The sequence below is a fragment of the Oncorhynchus mykiss genome, chromosome 11 (genome assembly GCF_013265735.2).
Source record: "Oncorhynchus mykiss isolate Arlee chromosome 11, USDA_OmykA_1.1, whole genome shotgun sequence".
NCBI lineage: Eukaryota > Metazoa > Chordata > Actinopteri > Salmoniformes > Salmonidae > Oncorhynchus > Oncorhynchus mykiss.
In genome coordinates this window covers 5,834,958-5,856,536 of record NC_048575.1, presented here as the reverse complement: position 1 = coordinate 5,856,536, position 21,579 = coordinate 5,834,958, and the positions used below count along the sequence as shown (strand labels likewise).

Below are 21,579 nucleotides of genomic sequence, written 5' to 3'. Positions count from 1 at the left end.
TTAGACTAAGCAGTACCCCCGCACATTGACTCGGTACCGGTACCTCCTGTATATAGCCTCCACATTGACTCGGTACTGGTACCTCCTGTATATAGCCTCCACATTGACTCGGTACCAGTAACCCCTGTATATAGCCTCCACATTGACTCTGTACCGTAATACCCTGTATACAGCCTCCACTTTGACTCTGTACTGGTACCCCCTGTATATAGCCTCCACATTGACTCTGTACCGGTACCCCCTGTATATAGCCTCCACATTGACTCTGTACCAGTACCCCCTGTATATAGCCTCCACTTGACTCTGTACTGGTACCCCCTGTATATAGCCTCCACATTGAATCTGTACCGTAATACCCTGTATATAGCCTCCACATTGACTCTGTACCGTAATACCCTGTATATAGCCTCCACATTGACTCTGTACCGGTACCCCCTGTATATAGCCTCCACATTGACTCTGTACCGTACTACCCTGTATATAGCCTCCAAATTGACTCTGTACTGGTACCCCCTGTATATAGCCTCCACATTGACTCTGTACCGGTACCCCCTGTATATAGCCTCCACATTGACTCTGTACCGGTACCCCCTGTATATGGTCTCCACATTGACTCTGTACCGGTACCCCCTGTATATAGCCTCCACTTGACTCTGTACTGGTACCCCCTGTATATAGCCTCCACATTGACTCTGTACCGTAATACCCTGTATATAGCCTCCACATTGACTCTGTACAGTAATACCCTGTATATAGCCTCCACATTGACTCTGTACCGGTACCCCCTGTATATAGCCTCCACATTGACTCGGTACCGGCACCCCCTGTATATAGCCTCCACATTGACTCTGTACCGGTACCCCCTGTATATAGCCTCCACATTGACTCTGTACAGTAATACCCTGTATATAGCCTCCACATTGACTCTGTACCGGTACCCCCTGTATATAGCCTCCACATTGACTCGGTACCGGCACCCCCTGTATATAGCCTCCACATTGACTCTGTACCGGTACCCCCTGTATATAGCCTCCACATTGACTCTGTACCGTAATACCCTGTATATAGCCTCCACATTGACTCTGTACCGGTACCCCCTGTATATAGCCTCCACTTGACTCTGTACTGGTACCCCCTGTATATAGCCTCCACATTGACTCTGTACCGTAATACCCTGTATATAGCCTCCACATTGACTCTGTACAGTAAAACCCTGTATATAGCCTCCACATTGACTCGTTACCGGCACCCCCTGTATATAGCCTCCACATTGACTCGTTACCGGCACCCCCTGTATATAGCCTCCACATTGACTCTGTACCGGTACCCCCTGTATATAGCCTCCACATTGACTCGGTACCGGCACCCCATGTATATTGCCTCCACATTGACTATGTACCGTAATACCCTGTATATAGCCTCCACGTTGACTCTGTACCGTAATACCCTGTATATAGCCTCCACATTGACTCTGTACCGTAATACCCTGTATATAGTCTCCACACTGACTCTGTACCGTAATACCCTGTATATAGTCTCCACACTGACTCTGTACCGTAATACCCTGTATATAGTCTCCACACTGACTCTGTACCGTAATACCCTGTATATAGCCTCCACATTGACTCTGTACCAGTACCCCCTGTATATAGCCTCCACATTGACTCTGTACCGGTACCCCCTGTATATAGTCTCCACACTGACTCTGTACCGTAATACCCTGTATATAGTCTCCACACTGACTCTGTACCGTAATACCCTGTATATAGCCTCCACATTGACTCTGTACCGGTACCCCCTGTATATAGCCTCCACATTGACTCGGTACCGGCACCCCATGTATATAGCCTCCACATTGACTATGTACCGTAATACCCTGTATATAGCCTCCACATTGACTCTGTACCAGTACCCCCTGTATATAGCCTCCACATTGACTCTGTACCGGTACCCCCTGTATATAGTCTCCACACTGACTCTGTACCGTAATACCCTGTATATAGTCTCCACACTGACTCTGTACCGTAATACCCTGTATATAGCCTCCACATTGACTCTGTACCAGTACCCCCTGTATATAGCCTCCACATTGACTCGGTACCGGCACCCCATGTATATAGCCTCCACATTGACTATGTACCGTAATACCCTGTATATAGCCTCCACATTGACTCTGTACCGTAATACCCTGTATATAGCCTCCACATTGACTCTGTACCGTAATACCCTGTATATAGTCTCCACACTGACTCTGTACCGTAATACCCTGTATATAGTCTCCACACTGACTCTGTACCGTAATACCCTGTATATAGCCTCCACATTGACTCTGTACCAGTACCCCCTGTATATAGCCTCCACATTGACTCTGTACCGGTACCCCCTGTATATAGTCTCCACACTGACTCTGTACCGTAATAACCTGTATATAGTCTCCACACTGACTCTGTACCGTAATACCCTGTATATAGTCTCCACACTGACTCTGTACCGTAATACCCTGTATATAGCCTCCACATTGACTCTGTACCGTAATACCCTGTATATAGCCTCCACATTGACTCTGTACCGTAATACCCTGTATATAGCCTCGTTATTGTTATTTTATTGTGTTACTTGAAAATGTTTTTACTGTAGTTTATTTGTTAAATATTTTCTTAACTCTTCTTGAACTGCACTGTTGGTTCAGGGCTTGTAAAAGTAAGCATTTCACGTTAAGGTCGACACTTGTGGTATTCGGCGCATGTGACAAATACAAAATGTATTTGATTTGATTTGATTTGAACAGCACCTTGTCTTTTTCGGAGAGCCCTAAAATAGTGGACAAGACCAGTTTGTGAAAAGATTATTTAGGTTATTTTTCGTTATTTCGTTTGTCAAAGATAGTGCACTCTGTAGTGAATAGGGTTCGATTTGGGACTCAGACAGAGATATTGCAGTTGGGTTTGTTGATGGTGAGTCCTCCAGATGGATAGTTGTGTTTGTCAATTGTGAGTCCTTCAGATGGATAGTTGTGTTTGTCGATGGTGAGTCCTCCAGATGGATAGTTGTGTTTGTCGATAGTGAGTCCTCCAGATAGATAGTTCTGTTTGTCGATGGTGAGTCCTCCAGGTGGATAGTTATTTTTGTCGATGGTGAGTCCTCCAGGTGGATAGTTGTGTTTGTTGATGGTAAGTCCTCCAGATGGATAGTTGTGTTTGTCAATGGTGAGTCCTCCAGGTGGATAGTTCTGTTTGTCGGTGGTGAGTCCTCCAGATGGATAGTTCTGTTTGTCGATGGTGAGTCCTCCAGATGGATAGTTGTGTTTGTCGATGGTGAGTCCTCCAGATGGATAGTTCTGTTTGTCGATGGTGAGTCCTCCAGGTGGATAGTTGTGTTTGTCGATGGTAAGTCCTCCAGATGGATAGTTGTGTTTGTCAATGGTGAGTCCTCCAGGTGGATAGTTCTGTTTGTCGATGGTGAGTCCTACAGGTGGATAGTTGTGTTTGTTGATGGTGAGTCCTCCAGGTGGATAGTTCTGTTTGTCGATGGTGAGTCCTCCGGGTGGATAGTTCTGTTTGTCGATGGTGAGTCCTCCAGATGGATAGTTGTGTTTGTCGATGGTGAGTCCTCCAGATGGATAGTTGTGTTTGTCGATGGTGAGTCCTCGAGATAGATAGTTCTGTTTGTCGATGGTGAGTCCTCCAGGTGGATAGTTCTTTTTGTCGATGGTGAGTCCTCCAGGTGGATAGTTGTGTTTGTCAATGGTGAGTCCTCCAGGTGGATAGTTCTGTTTGTCGGTGGTGAGTCCTCCAGATGGATAGTTCTGTTTGTCGATGGTGAGTCCTCCAGGTGGATAGTTGTGTTTGTCAATGGTGAGTCCTCCAGGTGGATAGTTCTGTTTGTCGGTGGTGAGTCCTCCAGATGGATAGTTCTGTTTGTCGATGGTGAGTCCTCCAGGTGGATAGTTGTGTTTGTCGATGGTGAGTCCTCCAGAAGGATAGTTCTGTTTGTCGATGGTGAGTCCTCCAGATGGATAGTTGTGTTTGTCGATGGTGAGTCCTCCAGGTGGATAGTTGTGTTTGTCGATGGTGAGTCCTCCAGGTGGATAGTTGTGTTTGTCGATGGTGAGTCCTCCAGATGGATGGTTCTGTTTGTCGATGGTGAGTCCTCCAGGTGGATGGTTCTGTTTGTCGATGGTGAGTCCTCCAGGTGAATAGTTGTGTTTGTCGATGGTGAGTCCTCCAGGTGGATAGTTCTGTTTGTTGATGGTGAGTCCTCCAGGTGGATAGTTTTGTTTGTCGATGGTGAGTCCTCCAGGTGGATAGTTGTGTTTGTCGATGGTGAGTCCTCCAGGTGGATAGTTGTGTTTGTTGATGGTGAGTCCTCCAGGTGGATAGTTGTGTTTGTCGATGGTGAGTCCTCCAGGTGGATAGTTCTGTTTGTCGATGGTGAGTCCTCCAGATGGATAGTTCTGTTTGTCGATGGTGAGTCCTCCAGGTGGATAGTTCTGTTTGTCGATGGTGAGTCCTCCAGATGGATAGTTCTGTTATATGCCTGTATGCCTGCAGTAAGACAGATTGTTTTTATTGTGTTGAGGTTTGGGGTGTATTGAGTTGTATTGATGTCTGGTTGTATTGGGGTGTATTGATGTTTGGGGTGTATTGATATCTGGTTGTATTGGGGTGTATTGATGTCTGGTTGTATTGGGGTGTATTGATGTCTGGTTGTATTGGGATGTATTGATGTTTGGGGTGTATTGATATCTGGTTGTATTGGGGTGTATTGATGTCTGGTTGTATTGGGGTGTATTGATGTCTGGTTGTATTGGGGTGTATTGATGTTTGGGGTGTATTGATGTCTGGTTGTATTGGGGTGTATTGATGTTTGGGGTGTATTGATGTCTGGTTGTATTGGGGTGTATTGATGTCTGGTTGTATTGGGGTGTATTGATGTCTGGTTGTATTGGGGTGTATTGATATCTGGTTGTATTGGGGTGTATTGATGTCTGGTTGTATTGGGGTGTATTGATGTTTGGGGTGTATTGATGTCTGGTTGTATTGGGGTGTATTGATGTTTGGGGTGTATTGATGTCTGGTTGTATTGGGGTGTATTGATGTCTGGTTGTATTGGGGTGTATTGATATCTGGTTGTATTGGGGTGTATTGATGTTTGGGGTGTATTGATGTCTGGTTGTATTGGGGTGTATTGATGTTTGGGGTGTATTGATGTCTGGTTGTATTGGGGTGTATTGATGTCTGGTTGTATTGGGGTGTATTGATGTCTGGTTGTATTGGGGTGTATTGATGTCTGGTTGTATTGGGGTGTATTGATGTTTGGGGTGTATTGATATCTGGTTGTATTGGGGTGTATTGATGTCTGGTTGTATTGGGGTGTATTGATGTTTGGGGTGTATTGATATCTGGTTGTATTGGGGTGTATTGATGTCTGGGGTGTATTGATGTCTGGTTGTATTGGGGTGTATTGATGTTTAGGGGTGTATTGATGTCTGGTTGTATTGGGGTGTATTGATGTCTGGTTGTATTGGGGTGTATTGATGTTTGGGGTGTATTGATGTCTGGTTGTATTGGGGTGTATTGATATCTGGTTGTATTGGGGTGTATTGATATCTGGTTGTATTGGGGTGTATTGATGTTTGGGGTGTATTGATGTCTGGTTGTATTGGGGTGTATTGATGTCTGGTTGTATTGGGGTGTATTGATGTCTGGTTGTATTGGGGTGTATTGATGTTTGGGGTGTATTGATGTCTGGTTGTATTGGGGTGTATTGATGTTTGGGGTGTATTGATGTCTGGTTGTATTGGGGTGTATTGATGTCTGGTTGTATTGGGGTGTATTGATGTTTGGGGTGTATTGATGTCTGGTTGTATTGGGGTGTATTGATGTCTGGTTGTATTGGGGTGTATTGATGTTTGGGGTGTATTGATGTCTGGTTGTATTGGGGTGTATTGATGTCTGGTTGTATTGGGGTGTATTGATGTTTGGGGTGTATTGATGTCTGGTTGTATTGGGGTGTATTGATATCTGGTTGTATTGGGGTGTATTGATGTCTGGTTGTATTGGGGTGTATTGATGTTTGGGGTGTATTGATGTCTGGTTGTATTGGGGTGTATTGATGTCTGGTTGTATTGGGGTGTATTGATGTTTGGGGTGTATTGATGTCTGGTTGTATTGGGGTGTATTGATGTTTGGGGTGTATTGATGTCTGGTTGTATTGGGGTGTATTGATGTCTGGTTGTATTGGGGTGTATTGATGATTGGGGTGTATTGATGTCTGGTTGTATTGGGGTGTATTGATGTTTGGGGTGTATTGGGGTGTATTGATGTTTGGGGTGTATTGATATCTGGTTGTATTGGGGTGTATTGATGTCTGGTTGTATTGGGGTGTATTGATGTCTGGTTGTATTGGGGTGTATTGATGTTTGGGGTGTATTGATGTCTGGTTGTATTGGGGTGTATTGATGTCTGGTTGTATTGGGGTGTATTGATGTTTGGGGTGTATTGATATCTGGTTGTATTGGGGTGTATTGATGTTTGTGGTGTATTGATGTCTGGTTGTATTGGGGTGTATTGATGTCTGGTTGTATTGGGGTGTATTGATGTCTGGTTGTATTGGGGTGTATTGATGTCTGGTTGTATTGGGGTGTATTGATGTTTGGGGTGTATTGATATCTGGTTGTATTGGGGTGTATTGATGTTTGGGGTGTATTGATATCTGGTTGTATTGGGGTGTATTGATGTCTGGTTGTATTGGGGTGTATTGATGTTTGGGGTGTATTGATGTCTGGTTGTATTGGGGTGTATTGATGTTTGGGGTGTATTGATGTCTGGTTGTATTGGGGTGTATTGATATCTGGTTGTATTGGGGTGTATTGATGTCTGGTTGTATTGGGGTGTATTGATGTTTGGGGTGTATTGATGTCTGGTTGTATTGGGGTGTATTGATGTCTGGTTGTATTGGGGTGTATTGATGTCTGGTTGTATTGGGGTGTATTGATGTTTGGGGTGTATTGATGTTTGGGGTGTATTGATGTTTGGGGTGTATTGATGTCTGGTTGTATTGGGGTGTATTGATGTTTGGGGTGTATTGATATCTGGTTGTATTGGGGTGTATTGATGTCTGGTTGTATTGGGGTGTATTGATGTTTGGGGTGTATTGATGTCTGGTTGTATTGGGGTGTATTGATGTTTGGGGTGTATTGATATCTGGTTGTATTGGGGTGTATTGATGTTTGGGGTGTATTGATATCTGGTTGTATTGGGGTGTATTGATGTTTGGGGTGTATTGATATCTGGTTGTATTGGGGTGTATTGATGTCTGGTTGTATTGGGGTGTATTGATGTTTGGGGTGTATTGATGTCTGGTTGTATTGTGGTGTATTGATGTTTGGGGTGTATTGATATCTGGTTGTATTGGGGTGTATTGATGTCTGGTTGTATTGGGGTGTATTGATGTTTGGGGTGTATTGATGTCTGGTTGTATTGGGGTGTATTGATGTCTGGTTGTATTGGGGTGTATTGATGTTTGGGGTGTATTGATATCTGGTTGTATTGGGGTGTATTGATGTCTGGTTGTATTGGGGTGTATTGATGTTTGGGGTGTATTGATATCTGGTTGTATTGGGGTGTATTGATGTCTGGTTGTATTGGGGTGTATTGATGTCTGGTTGTATTGGGGTGCATTGATGTTTGGGGTGTATTGATGTCTGGTTGTATTGGGGTGTATTGATGTTTGGGGTGTATTGATATCTGGTTGTATTGGGGTGTATTGATGTCTGGTTGTATTGGGGTGTATTGATGTTTGGGGTGTATTGATGTCTGGTTGTATTGGGGTGTATTGATGTCTGGTTGTATTGGGGTGTATTGATGTTTGGGGTGTATTGATATCTGGTTGTATTGGGGTGTATTGATGTTTGGGGTGTATTGATGTCTGGTTGTATTGGGGTGTATTGATGTCTGGTTGTATTGGGGTGTATTGATGTCTGGTTGTATTGGGGTGTATTGATGTTTGGGGTGTATTGATATCTGGTTGTATTGGGTTGTATTGATGTTTGGGGTGTATTGATATCTGGTTGTATTGGGGTGTATTGATGTCTGGTTGTATTGGGGTGTATTGATGTTTGTGGTGTATTGATGTCTGGTTGTATTGGGGTGTATTGATGTCTGGTTGTATTGGGGTGTATTGATGTCTGGTTGTATTGGGGTGTATTGATGTCTGGTTGTATTGGGGTGTATTGATGTTTGGGGTGTATTGATATCTGGTTGTATTGGGGTGTATTGATGTTTGGGGTGTATTGATATCTGGTTGTATTGGGGTGTATTGATGTCTGGTTGTATTGGGGTGTATTGATGTTTGGGGTGTATTGATGTCTGGTTGTATTGGGGTGTATTGATGTTTGGGGTGTATTGATGTCTGGTTGTATTGGGGTGTATTGATATCTGGTTGTATTGGGGTGTATTGATGTCTGGTTGTATTGGAGTGTATTGATGTTTGGGGTGTATTGATGTCTGGTTGTATTGGGGTGTATTGATGTCTGGTTGTATTGGGGTGTATTGATGTCTGGTTGTATTGGGGTGTATTGATGTTTGGGGTGTATTGATGTTTGGGGTGTATTGATGTTTGGGGTGTATTGATGTCTGGTTGTATTGGGGTGTATTGATGTTTGGGGTGTATTGATATCTGGTTGTATTGGGGTGTATTGATGTCTGGTTGTATTGGGGTGTATTGATGTTTGGGGTGTATTGATGTCTGGTTGTATTGGGGTGTATTGATGTTTGGGGTGTATTGATATCTGGTTGTATTGGGGTGTATTGATGTTTGGGGTGTATTGATATCTGGTTGTATTGGGGTGTATTGATGTTTGGGGTGTATTGATATCTGGTTGTATTGGGGTGTATTGATGTCTGGTTGTATTGGGGTGTATTGATGTTTGGGGTGTATTGATGTCTGGTTGTATTGTGGTGTATTGATGTTTGGGGTGTATTGATATCTGGTTGTATTGGGGTGTATTGATGTCTGGTTGTATTGGGGTGTATTGATGTTTGGGGTGTATTGATGTCTGGTTGTATTGGGGTGTATTGATGTCTGGTTGTATTGGGGTGTATTGATGTTTGGGGTGTATTGATATCTGGTTGTATTGGGGTGTATTGATGTCTGGTTGTATTGGGGTGTATTGATGTTTGGGGTGTATTGATATCTGGTTGTATTGGGGTGTATTGATGTCTGGTTGTATTGGGGTGTATTGATGTCTGGTTGTATTGGGGTGCATTGATGTTTGGGGTGTATTGATGTCTGGTTGTATTGGGGTGTATTGATGTTTGGGGTGTATTGATATCTGGTTGTATTGGGGTGTATTGATGTCTGGTTGTATTGGGGTGTATTGATGTTTGGGGTGTATTGATGTCTGGTTGTATTGGGGTGTATTGATGTCTGGTTGTATTGGGGTGTATTGATGTTTGGGGTGTATTGATATCTGGTTGTATTGGGGTGTATTGATGTTTGGGGTGTATTGATGTCTGGTTGTATTGGGGTGTATTGATGTCTGGTTGTATTGGGGTGTATTGATGTTTGGGGTGTATTGATATCTGGTTGTATTGGGTTGTATTGATGTTTGGGGTGTATTGATATCTGGTTGTATTGGGGTGTATTGATGTCTGGTTGTATTGGGGTGTATTGATGTTTGGGGTGTATTGATGTCTGGTTGTATTGGGGTGTATTGATGTCTGGTTGTATTGGGGTGTATTGATGTCTGGTTGTATTGGGGTGTATTGATGATTGGGGTGTATTGATATCTGGTTGTATTGGGGTGTATTGATGTCTGGTTGTATTGGGGTGTATTGATGTTTGGGGTGTATTGATATCTGGTTGTATTGGGGTGTATTGATGTCTGGTTGTATTGGGGTGTATTGATGTTTGGGGTGTATTGATGTCTGGTTGTATTGGGGTGTATTGATGTCTGGTTGTATTGGGGTGTATTGATGTTTGGGGTGTATTGATATCTGGTTGTATTGGGGTGTATTGATGTTTGGGGTGTATTGATGTCTGGTTGTATTGGGTTGTATTGATGTTTGGGGTGTATTGATGTCTGGTTGTATTGGGGTGTATTGATGTCTGGTTGTATTGGGGTGTATTGATATCTGGTTGTATTGGGGTGTATTGATGTTTGGGGTGTATTGATGTCTGGTTGTATTGGGGTGTATTGATGTCTGGTTGTATTGGGGTGTATTGATGTTTGGGGTGTATTGATGTCTGGTTGTATTGGTGTGTATTGATGTTTGGGGTGTATTGATGTCTGGTTGTATTGGGGTGTATTGATGTCTGGTTGTATTGGGGTGTATTGATATCTGGTTGTATTGGGGTGTATTGATGTCTGGTTGTATTGGGGTGTATTGATGTTTGGGGTGTATTGATGTCTGGTTGTATTGGGGTGTATTGATGTCTGGTTGTATTGGGGTGTATTGATGTCTGGTTGTATTGGGGTGTATTGATGTCTGGTTGTATTGGGGTGTATTGATGTTTGGGGTGTATTGATATCTGGTTGTATTGGGGTGTATTGATGTCTGGTTGTATTGGGGTGTATTGATGTTTGGGGTGTATTGATATCTGGTTGTATTGGGGTGTATTGATGTCTGGGGTGTATTGATGTCTGGTTGTATTGGGGTGTATTGATGTTTAGGGGTGTATTGATGTCTGGTTGTATTGGGGTGTATTGATGTCTGGTTGTATTGGGGTGTATTGATGTTTGGGGTGTATTGATGTCTGGTTGTATTGGGGTGTATTGATATCTGGTTGTATTGGGGTGTATTGATATCTGGTTGTATTGGGGTGTATTGATGTTTGGGGTGTATTGATGTCTGGTTGTATTGGGGTGTATTGATGTCTGGTTGTATTGGGGTGTATTGATGTCTGGTTGTATTGGGGTGTATTGATGTTTGGGGTGTATTGATGTCTGGTTGTATTGGGGTGTATTGATGTTTGGGGTGTATTGATGTCTGGTTGTATTGGGGTGTATTGATGTCTGGTTGTATTGGGGTGTATTGATGTTTGGGGTGTATTGATGTCTGGTTGTATTGGGATGTATTGATGTCTGGTTGTATTGTGGTGTATTGATGTTTGGGGTGTATTGATGTCTGGTTGTATTGGGGTGTATTGATGTCTGGTTGTATTGGGGTGTATTGATGTTTGGGGTGTATTGATGTCTGGTTGTATTGGGGTGTATTGATATCTGGTTGTATTGGGGTGTATTGATGTCTGGTTGTATTGGGGTGTATTGATGTTTGGGGTGTATTGATGTCTGGTTGTATTGGGGTGTATTGATGTCTGGTTGTATTGGGGTGTATTGATGTTTGGGGTGTATTGATGTCTGGTTGTATTGGGGTGTATTGATGTTTGGGGTGTATTGATGTCTGGTTGTATTGGGGTGTATTGATGTCTGGTTGTATTGGGGTGTATTGATGATTGGGGTGTATTGATGTCTGGTTGTATTGGGGTGTATTGATGTTTGGGGTGTATTGGGGTGTATTGATGTTTGGGGTGTATTGATATCTGGTTGTATTGGGGTGTATTGATGTCTGGTTGTATTGGGGTGTATTGATGTCTGGTTGTATTGGGGTGTATTGATGTTTGGGGTGTATTGATGTCTGGTTGTATTGGGGTGTATTGATGTCTGGTTGTATTGGGGTGTATTGATGTTTGGGGTGTATTGATATCTGGTTGTATTGGGGTGTATTGATGTTTGTGGTGTATTGATGTCTGGTTGTATTGGGGTGTATTGATGTCTGGTTGTATTGGGGTGTATTGATGTCTGGTTGTATTGGGGTGTATTGATGTTTGGGGTGTATTGATATCTGGTTGTATTGGGGTGTATTGATGTTTTGGGGTGTATTGATGTCTGGTTGTATTGGGGTGTATTGATGTCTGGTTGTATTGGGGTGTATTGATGTTTGGGGTGTATTGATGTCTGGTTGTATTGGGGTGTATTGATGTTTGGGGTGTATTGATGTCTGGTTGTATTGGGGTGTATTGATATCTGGTTGTATTGGGGTGTATTGATGTCTGGTTGTATTGGGGTGTATTGATGTTTGGGGTGTATTGATGTCTGGTTGTATTGGGGTGTATTGATGTCTGGTTGTATTGGGGTGTATTGATGTCTGGTTGTATTGGGGTGTATTGATGTTTGGGGTGTATTGATGTTTGGGGTGTATTGATGTTTGGGGTGTATTGATGTCTGGTTGTATTGGGGTGTATTGATGTTTGGGGTGTATTGATATCTGGTTGTATTGGGGTGTATTGATGTCTGGTTGTATTGGGGTGTATTGATGTTTGGGGTGTATTGATGTCTGGTTGTATTGGGGTGTATTGATGTTTGGGGTGTATTGATATCTGGTTGTATTGGGGTGTATTGATGTTTGGGGTGTATTGATATCTGGTTGTATTGGGGTGTATTGATGTTTGGGGTGTATTGATATCTGGTTGTATTGGGGTGTATTGATGTCTGGTTGTATTGGGGTGTATTGATGTTTGGGGTGTATTGATGTCTGGTTGTATTGGGGTGTATTGATGTTTGGGGTGTATTGATATCTGGTTGTATTGGGGTGTATTGATGTTTGGGGTGTATTGATATCTGGTTGTATTGGGGTGTATTGATGTTTGGGGTGTATTGATATCTGGTTGTATTGGGGTGTATTGATGTCTGGTTGTATTGGGGTGTATTGATGTTTGGGGTGTATTGATGTCTGGTTGTATTGTGGTGTATTGATGTTTGGGGTGTATTGATATCTGGTTGTATTGGGGTGTATTGATGTCTGGTTGTATTGGGGTGTATTGATGTTTGGGGTGTATTGATGTCTGGTTGTATTGGGGTGTATTGATGTCTGGTTGTATTGGGGTGTATTGATGTTTGGGGTGTATTGATATCTGGTTGTATTGGGGTGTATTGATGTCTGGTTGTATTGGGGTGTATTGATGTTTGGGGTGTATTGATATCTGGTTGTATTGGGGTGTATTGATGTCTGGTTGTATTGGGGTGTATTGATGTCTGGTTGTATTGGGGTGCATTGATGTTTGGGGTGTATTGATGTCTGGTTGTATTGGGGTGTATTGATGTTTGGGGTGTATTGATATCTGGTTGTATTGGGGTGTATTGATGTCTGGTTGTATTGGGGTGTATTGATGTTTGGGGTGTATTGATGTCTGGTTGTATTGGGGTGTATTGATGTCTGGTTGTATTGGGGTGTATTGATGTTTGGGGTGTATTGATATCTGGTTGTATTGGGGTGTATTGATGTTTGGGGTGTATTGATGTCTGGTTGTATTGGGGTGTATTGATGTCTGGTTGTATTGGGGTGTATTGATGTCTGGTTGTATTGGGGTGTATTGATGTTTGGGGTGTATTGATATCTGGTTGTATTGGGTTGTATTGATGTTTGGGGTGTATTGATATCTGGTTGTATTGGGGTGTATTGATGTCTGGTTGTATTGGGGTGTATTGATGTTTGGGGTGTATTGATGTCTGGTTGTATTGGGGTGTATTGATGTCTGGTTGTATTGGGGTGTATTGATGTCTGGTTGTATTGGGGTGTATTGATGATTGGGGTGTATTGATATCTGGTTGTATTGGGGTGTATTGATGTCTGGTTGTATTGGGGTGTATTGATGTTTGGGGTGTATTGATATCTGGTTGTATTGGGGTGTATTGATGTCTGGTTGTATTGGGGTGTATTGATGTTTGGGGTGTATTGATGTCTGGTTGTATTGGGGTGTATTGATGTCTGGTTGTATTGGGGTGTATTGATGTTTGGGGTGTATTGATATCTGGTTGTATTGGGGTGTATTGATGTTTGGGGTGTATTGATGTCTGGTTGTATTGGGTTGTATTGATGTTTGGGGTGTATTGATGTCTGGTTGTATTGGGGTGTATTGATGTCTGGTTGTATTGGGGTGTATTGATATCTGGTTGTATTGGGGTGTATTGATGTTTGGGGTGTATTGATGTCTGGTTGTATTGGGGTGTATTGATGTCTGGTTGTATTGGGGTGTATTGATGTTTGGGGTGTATTGATGTCTGGTTGTATTGGTGTGTATTGATGTTTGGGGTGTATTGATGTCTGGTTGTATTGGGGTGTATTGATGTCTGGTTGTATTGGGGTGTATTGATATCTGGTTGTATTGGGGTGTATTGATGTTTGGGGTGTATTGATGTCTGGTTGTATTGGGGTGTATTGATGTTTGGGGTGTATTGATGTCTGGTTGTATTGGGGTGTATTGATGTCTGGTTGTATTGGGGTGTATTGATGTCTGGTTGTATTGGGGTGTATTGATGTTTGGGGTGTATTGATATCTGGTTGTATTGGGGTGTATTGATGTCTGGTTGTATTGGGGTGTATTGATGTTTGGGGTGTATTGATATCTGGTTGTATTGGGGTGTATTGATGTCTGGGGTGTATTGATGTCTGGTTGTATTGGGGTGTATTGATGTTTAGGGGTGTATTGATGTCTGGTTGTATTGGGGTGTATTGATGTCTGGTTGTATTGGGGTGTATTGATGTTTGGGGTGTATTGATGTCTGGTTGTATTGGGGTGTATTGATATCTGGTTGTATTGGGGTGTATTGATATCTGGTTGTATTGGGGTGTATTGATGTTTGGGGTGTATTGATGTCTGGTTGTATTGGGGTGTATTGATGTCTGGTTGTATTGGGGTGTATTGATGTTTGGGGTGTATTGATGTCTGGTTGTATTGGGGTGTATTGATGTTTGGGGTGTATTGATGTCTGGTTGTATTGGGGTGTATTGATGTCTGGTTGTATTGGGGTGTATTGATGTTTGGGGTGTATTGATGTCTGGTTGTATTGGGGTGTATTGATGTCTGGTTGTATTGGGGTGTATTGATGTTTGGGGTGTATTGATGTCTGGTTGTATTGGGGTGTATTGATGTCTGGTTGTATTGGGGTGTATTGATGTTTGGGGTGTATTGATGTCTGGTTGTATTGGGGTGTATTGATATCTGGTTGTATTGGGGTGTATTGATGTCTGGTTGTATTGGGGTGTATTGATGTTTGGGGTGTATTGATGTCTGGTTGTATTGGGGTGTATTGATGTCTGGTTGTATTGGGGTGTATTGATGTTTGGGGTGTATTGATGTCTGGTTGTATTGGGGTGTATTGATGTTTGGGGTGTATTGATGTCTGGTTGTATTGGGGTGTATTGATGTCTGGTTGTATTGGGGTGTATTGATGATTGGGGTGTATTGATGTCTGGTTGTATTGGGGTGTATTGATGTTTGGGGTGTATTGGGGTGTATTGATGTTTGGGGTGTATTGATATCTGGTTGTATTGGGGTGTATTGATGTCTGGTTGTATTGGGGTGTATTGATGTCTGGTTGTATTGGGGTGTATTGATGTTTGGGGTGTATTGATGTCTGGTTGTATTGGGGTGTATTGATGTCTGGTTGTATTGGGGTGTATTGATGTTTGGGGTGTATTGATATCTGGTTGTATTGGGGTGTATTGATGTTTGTGGTGTATTGATGTCTGGTTGTATTGGGGTGTATTGATGTCTGGTTGTATTGGGGTGTATTGATGTCTGGTTGTATTGGGGTGTATTGATGTTTGGGGTGTATTGATATCTGGTTGTGTTGGGGTGTATTGATGTTTTGGGGTGTATTGATGTCTGGTTGTATTGGGGTGTATTGATGTCTGGTTGTATTGGGGTGTATTGATGTTTGGGGTGTATTGATGTCTGGTTGTATTGGGGTGTATTGATGTTTGGGGTGTATTGATGTCTGGTTGTATTGGGGTGTATTGATATCTGGTTGTATTGGGGTGTATTGATGTCTGGTTGTATTGGGGTGTATTGATGTTTGGGGTGTATTGATGTCTGGTTGTATTGGGGTGTATTGATGTCTGGTTGTATTGGGGTGTATTGATGTCTGGTTGTATTGGGGTGTATTGATGTTTGGGGTGTATTGATGTTTGGGGTGTATTGATGTTTGGGGTGTATTGATGTCTGGTTGTATTGGGGTGTATTGATGTTTGGGGTGTATTGATATCTGGTTGTATTGGGGTGTATTGATGTCTGGTTGTATTGGGGTGTATTGATGTTTGGGGTGTATTGATGTCTGGTTGTATTGGGGTGTATTGATGTTTGGGGTGTATTGATATCTGGTTGTATTGGGGTGTATTGATGTTTGGGGTGTATTGATATCTGGTTGTATTGGGGTGTATTGATGTTTGGGGTGTATTGATATCTGGTTGTATTGGGGTGTATTGATGTCTGGTTGTATTGGGGTGTATTGATGTTTGGGGTGTATTGATGTCTGGTTGTATTGTGGTGTATTGATGTTTGGGGTGTATTGATATCTGGTTGTATTGGGGTGTATTGATGTCTGGTTGTATTGGGGTGTATTGATGTTTGGGGTGTATTGATGTCTGGTTGTATTGGGGTGTATTGATGTCTGGTTGTATTGGGGTGTATTGATGTTTGGGGTGTATTGATATCTGGTTGTTTTGGGGTGTATTGATGTCTGGTTGTATTGGGGTGTATTGATGTTTGGGGTGTATTGATATCTGGTTGTATTGGGGTGTATTGATGTCTGGTTGTATTGGGGTGTATTGATGTCTGGTTGTATTGGGGTGTATTGATGTTTGGGGTGTATTGATGTCTGGTTGTATTGGGGTGTATTGATGTTTGGGGTGTATTGATATCTGGTTGTATTGGGGTGTATTGATGTCTGGTTGTATTGGGGTGTATTGATGTTTGGGGTGTATTGATGTCTGGTTGTATTGGGGTGTATTGATGTCTGGTTGTATTGGGGTGTATTGATGTTTGGGGTGTATTGATATCTGGTTGTATTGGGGTGTATTGATGTTTGGGGTGTATTGATGTCTGGTTGTATTGGGGTGTATTGATGTCTGGTTGTATTGGGGTGTATTGATGTCTGGTTGTATTGGGGTGTATTGATGTTTGGGGTGTATTGATATCTGGTTGTATTGGGTTGTATTGATGTTTGGGGTGTATTGATATCTGGTTGTATTGGGGTGTATTGATGTCTGGTTGTATTGGGGTGTATTGATGTTTGGGGTGTATTGATGTCTGGTTGTATTGGGGTGTATTGATGTCTGGTTGTATTGGGGTGTATTGATGTCTGGTTCTATTGGGGTGTATTGATGATTGGGGTGTATTGATATCTGGTTGTATTGGGGTGTATTGATGTCTGGTTGTATTGGGGTGTATTGATGTTTGGGGTGTATTGATATCTGGTTGTATTGGGGTGTATTGATGTCTGGTTGTATTGGGGTGTATTGATGTTTGGGGTGTATTGATGTCTGGTTGTATTGGGGTGTATTGATGTCTGGTTGTATTGGGGTGTATTGATGTTTGGGGTGTATTGATATCTGGTTGTATTGGGGTGTATTGATGTTTGGGGTGTATTGATGTCTGGTTGTATTGGGTTGTATTGATGTTTGGGGTGTATTGATGTCTGGTTGTATTGGGGTGTATTGATGTCTGGTTGTATTGGGGTGTATTGATATCTGGTTGTATTGGGGTGTATTGATGTTTGGGGTGTATTGATGTCTGGTTGTATTGGGGTGTATTCATGTCTGGTTGTATTGGGGTGTATTGATGTTTGGGGTGTATTGATGTTTGGGGTGTATTGATGTCTGGTTGTATTGGGGTGTATTGATGTCTGGTTGTATTGGGGTGTATTGATGTTTGGGGTGTATTGATATCTGGTTGTATTGGGGTGTATTGATGTCTGGTTGTATTGGGGTGTATTGATGTCTGGTTGTATTGGGGTGTATTGATGTTTGGGGTGTATTGATATCTGGTTGTATTGGGGTGTATTGATGTTTGGGGTGTATTGATGTCTGGTTGTATTGGGGTGTATTGATGTCTGGTTGTATTGGGGTGTATTGATGTTTGGGGTGTATTGATATCTGGTTGTATTGGGGTGTATTGATGTTTGGGGTGTATTGATATCTGGTTGTATTGGGGTGTATTGATGTCTGGTTGTATTGGGGTGTATTGATGTTTGGGGTGTATTGATATCTGGTTGTATTGGGGTGTATTGATGTCTGGTTGTATTGGGGTGTATTGATGTTTGGGGTGTATTGATGTCTGGTTGTATTGGGGTGTATTGATGTCTGGTTGTATTGGGGTGTATTGATGTTTGGGGTGTATTGATATCTGGTTGTATTGGGGTGTATTGATGTCTGGTTGTATTGGGGTGTATTGATGTTTGGGGTGTATTGATATCTGGTTGTATTGGGGTGTATTGATGTCTGGTTGTATTGGGGTGTATTGATGTTTGGGGTGTATTGATGTCTGGTTGTATTGGGGTGTATTGATGTTTGGGGTGTATTGATATCTGGTTGTATTGGGGTGTATTGATGTCTGGTTGTATTGGGGTGTATTGATGTTTGGGGTGTATTGATGTCTGGTTGTATTGGGGTGTATTGATGTCTGGTTGTATTGGGGTGTATTGATCTTTGGGGTGTATTGATATCTGGTTGTATTGGGGTGTATTGATGTCTGGTTGTATTGGGGTGTATTGATGTTTGGGGTGTATTGATATCTGGTTGTATTGGGGTGTATTGATGTGTGGTTGTATTGGGGTGTATTGATGTTTGGGGTGTATTGATGTCTGGTTGTATTGGGGTGTATTGATGTTTGGGGTGTATTGATATCTGGTTGTATTGGGTTGTATTGATGTTTGGGGTGTATTGATATCTGGTTGTATTGGGGTGTATTGATGTCTGGTTGTATTGGGGTGTATTGATGTTTGGGGTGTATTGATGTCTGGTTGTATTGGGGTGTATTGATGTCTGGTTGTATTGGGGTGTATTGATGTCTGGTTGTATTGGGGTGTATTGATGATTGGGGTGTATTGATATCTGGTTGTATTGGGGTGTATTGATGTCTGGTTGTATTGGGGTGTATTGATGTTTGGGGTGTATTGATATCTGGTTGTATTGGGGTGTATTGATGTCTGGTTGTATTGGGGTGTATTGATGTTTGGGGTGTATTGATGTCTGGTTGTATTGGGGTGTATTGATGTCTGGTTGTATTGGGGTGTATTGATGTTTGGGGTGTATTGATATCTGGTTTTATTGGGGTGTATTGATGTTTGGGGTGTATTGATGTCTGGTTGTATTGGGTTGTATTGATGTTTGGGGTGTATTGATGTCTGGTTGTATTGGGGTGTATTGATGTCTGGTTGTATTGGGGTGTATTGATATCTGGTTGTATTGGGGTGTATTGATGTTTGGGGTGTATTGATGTCTGGTTGTATTGGGGTGTATTGATGTCTGGTTGTATTGGGGTGTATTGATGTTTGGGGTGTATTGATGTTTGGGGTGTATTGATGTCTGGTTGTATTGGGGTGTATTGATGTCTGGTTGTATTGGGGTGTATTGATGTTTGGGGTGTATTGATATCTGGTTGTATTGGGGTGTATTGATGTCTGGTTGTATTGGGGTGTATTGATGTCTGGTTGTATTGGGGTGTATTGATGTTTGGGGTGTATTGATATCTGGTTGTATTGGGGTGTATTGATGTCTGGTTGTATTGGGGTGTATTGATGTTTGGGGTGTATTGATATCTGGTTGTATTGGGGTGTATTGATGTCTGGTTGTATTGGGGTGTATTGATGTTTGGGGTGTATTGATTTCTGGTTGTATTGGGGTGTATTGATGTTTGGGGTGTATTGATATCTGGTTGTATTGGGGTGTATTGATGTCTGGTTGTATTGGGGTGTATTGATGTTTGGGGTGTATTGATGTCTGGTTGTATTGGGGTGTATTGATGTCTGGTTGTATTGGGGTGTATTGATCTTTGGGGTGTATTGATATCTGGTTGTATTGGGGTGTATTGATGTCTGGTTGTATTGGGGTGTATTGATGTTTGGGGTGTATTGATATCTGGTTGTATTGGGGTGTATTGATGTGTGGTTGTATTGGGGTGTATTGATGTTTGGGGTGTATTGATGTCTGGTTGTATTGGGGTGTATTGATGTTTGGGGTGTATTGATATCTGGTTGTATTGGGTTGTATTGATGTTTGGGGTGTATTGATATCTGGTTGTATTGGGGTGTATTGATGTCTGGTTGTATTGGGGTGTATTGATGTTTGGGGTGTATTGATGTCTGGTTGTATTGGGGTGTATTGATGTCTGGTTGTATTGGGGTGTATTGATGTCTGGTTGTATTGGGGTGTATTGATGATTGGGGTGTATTGATATCTGGTTGTATTGGGGTGTATTGATGTCTGGTTGTATTGGGGTGTATTGATGTTTGGGGTGTATTGATATCTGGTTGTATTGGGGTGTATTGATGTCTGGTTGTATTGGGGTGTATTGATGTTTGGGGTGTATTGATGTCTGGTTGTATTGGGGTGTATTGATGTCTGGTTGTATTGGGGTGTATTGATGTTTGGGGTGTATTGATATCTGGTTTTATTGGGGTGTATTGATGTTTGGGGTGTATTGATGTCTGGTTGTATTGGGTTGTATTGATGTTTGGGGTGTATTGATGTCTGGTTGTATTGGGGTGTATTGATGTCTGGTTGTATTGGGGTGTATTGATATCTGGTTGTATTGGGGTGTATTGATGTTTGGGGTGTATTGATGTCTGGTTGTATTGGGGTGTATTGATGTCTGGTTGTATTGGGGTGTATTGATGTCTGGTTGTATTGGGGTGTATTGATGTTTGGGGTGTATTGATATCTGGTTGTATTGGGGTGTATTGATGTCTGGTTGTATTGGGGTGTATTGATGTCTGGTTGTATTGGGGTGTATTGATGTTTGGGGTGTATTGATATCTGGTTGTATTGGGGTGTATTGATGTCTGGTTGTATTGGGGTGTATTGATGTTTGGGGTGTATTGATATCTGGTTGTATTGGGGTGTATTGATGTCTGGTTGTATTGGGGTGTATTGATGTTTGGGGTGTATTGATGTCTGGTTGTATTGGGGTGTATTGATGTTTGGGGTGTATTGATATCTGGTTGTATTGGGGTGTATTGATGTCTGGTTGTATTGGGGTGTATTGATGTTTGGGGTGTATTGATGTCTGGTTGTATTGGGGTGTATTGATGTCTGGTTGTATTGGGGTGTATTGATCTTTGGGGTGTATTGATATCTGGTTGTATTGGGGTGTATTGATGTCTGGTTGTATTGGGGTGTATTGATGTTTGGGGTGTATTGATATCTGGTTGTATTGGGGTGTATTGATGTGTGGTTGTATTGGGGTGTATTGATGTTTGGGGTGTATTGATGTCTGGTTGTATTGGGGTGTATTGATGTTTGGGGTGTATTGATATCTGGTTGTATTGGGTTGTATTGATGTTTGGGGTGTATTGATATCTGGTTGTATTGGGGTGTATTGATGTCTGGTTGTATTGGGGTGTATTGATGTTTGGGGTGTATTGATGTCTGGTTGTATTGGGGTGTATTGATGTCTGGTTGTATTGGGGTGTATTGATGTCTGGTTGTATTGGGGTGTATTGATGATTGGGGTGTATTGATATCTGGTTGTATTGGGGTGTATTGATGTCTGGTTGTATTGGGGTGTATTGATGTTTGG

At 42.2% G+C, this 21,579-nt stretch overlaps 1 protein-coding gene across 3 annotated transcripts in view; it reads left to right on the top strand.

The window, feature by feature from the left end:
• The window catches only part of LOC110536541 (uncharacterized protein C8orf34 homolog), a 166,613-nt gene that overhangs the window by 55,570 nt on the left and 89,464 nt on the right, over positions 1-21,579 (top strand). The window lies entirely within an intron of this gene.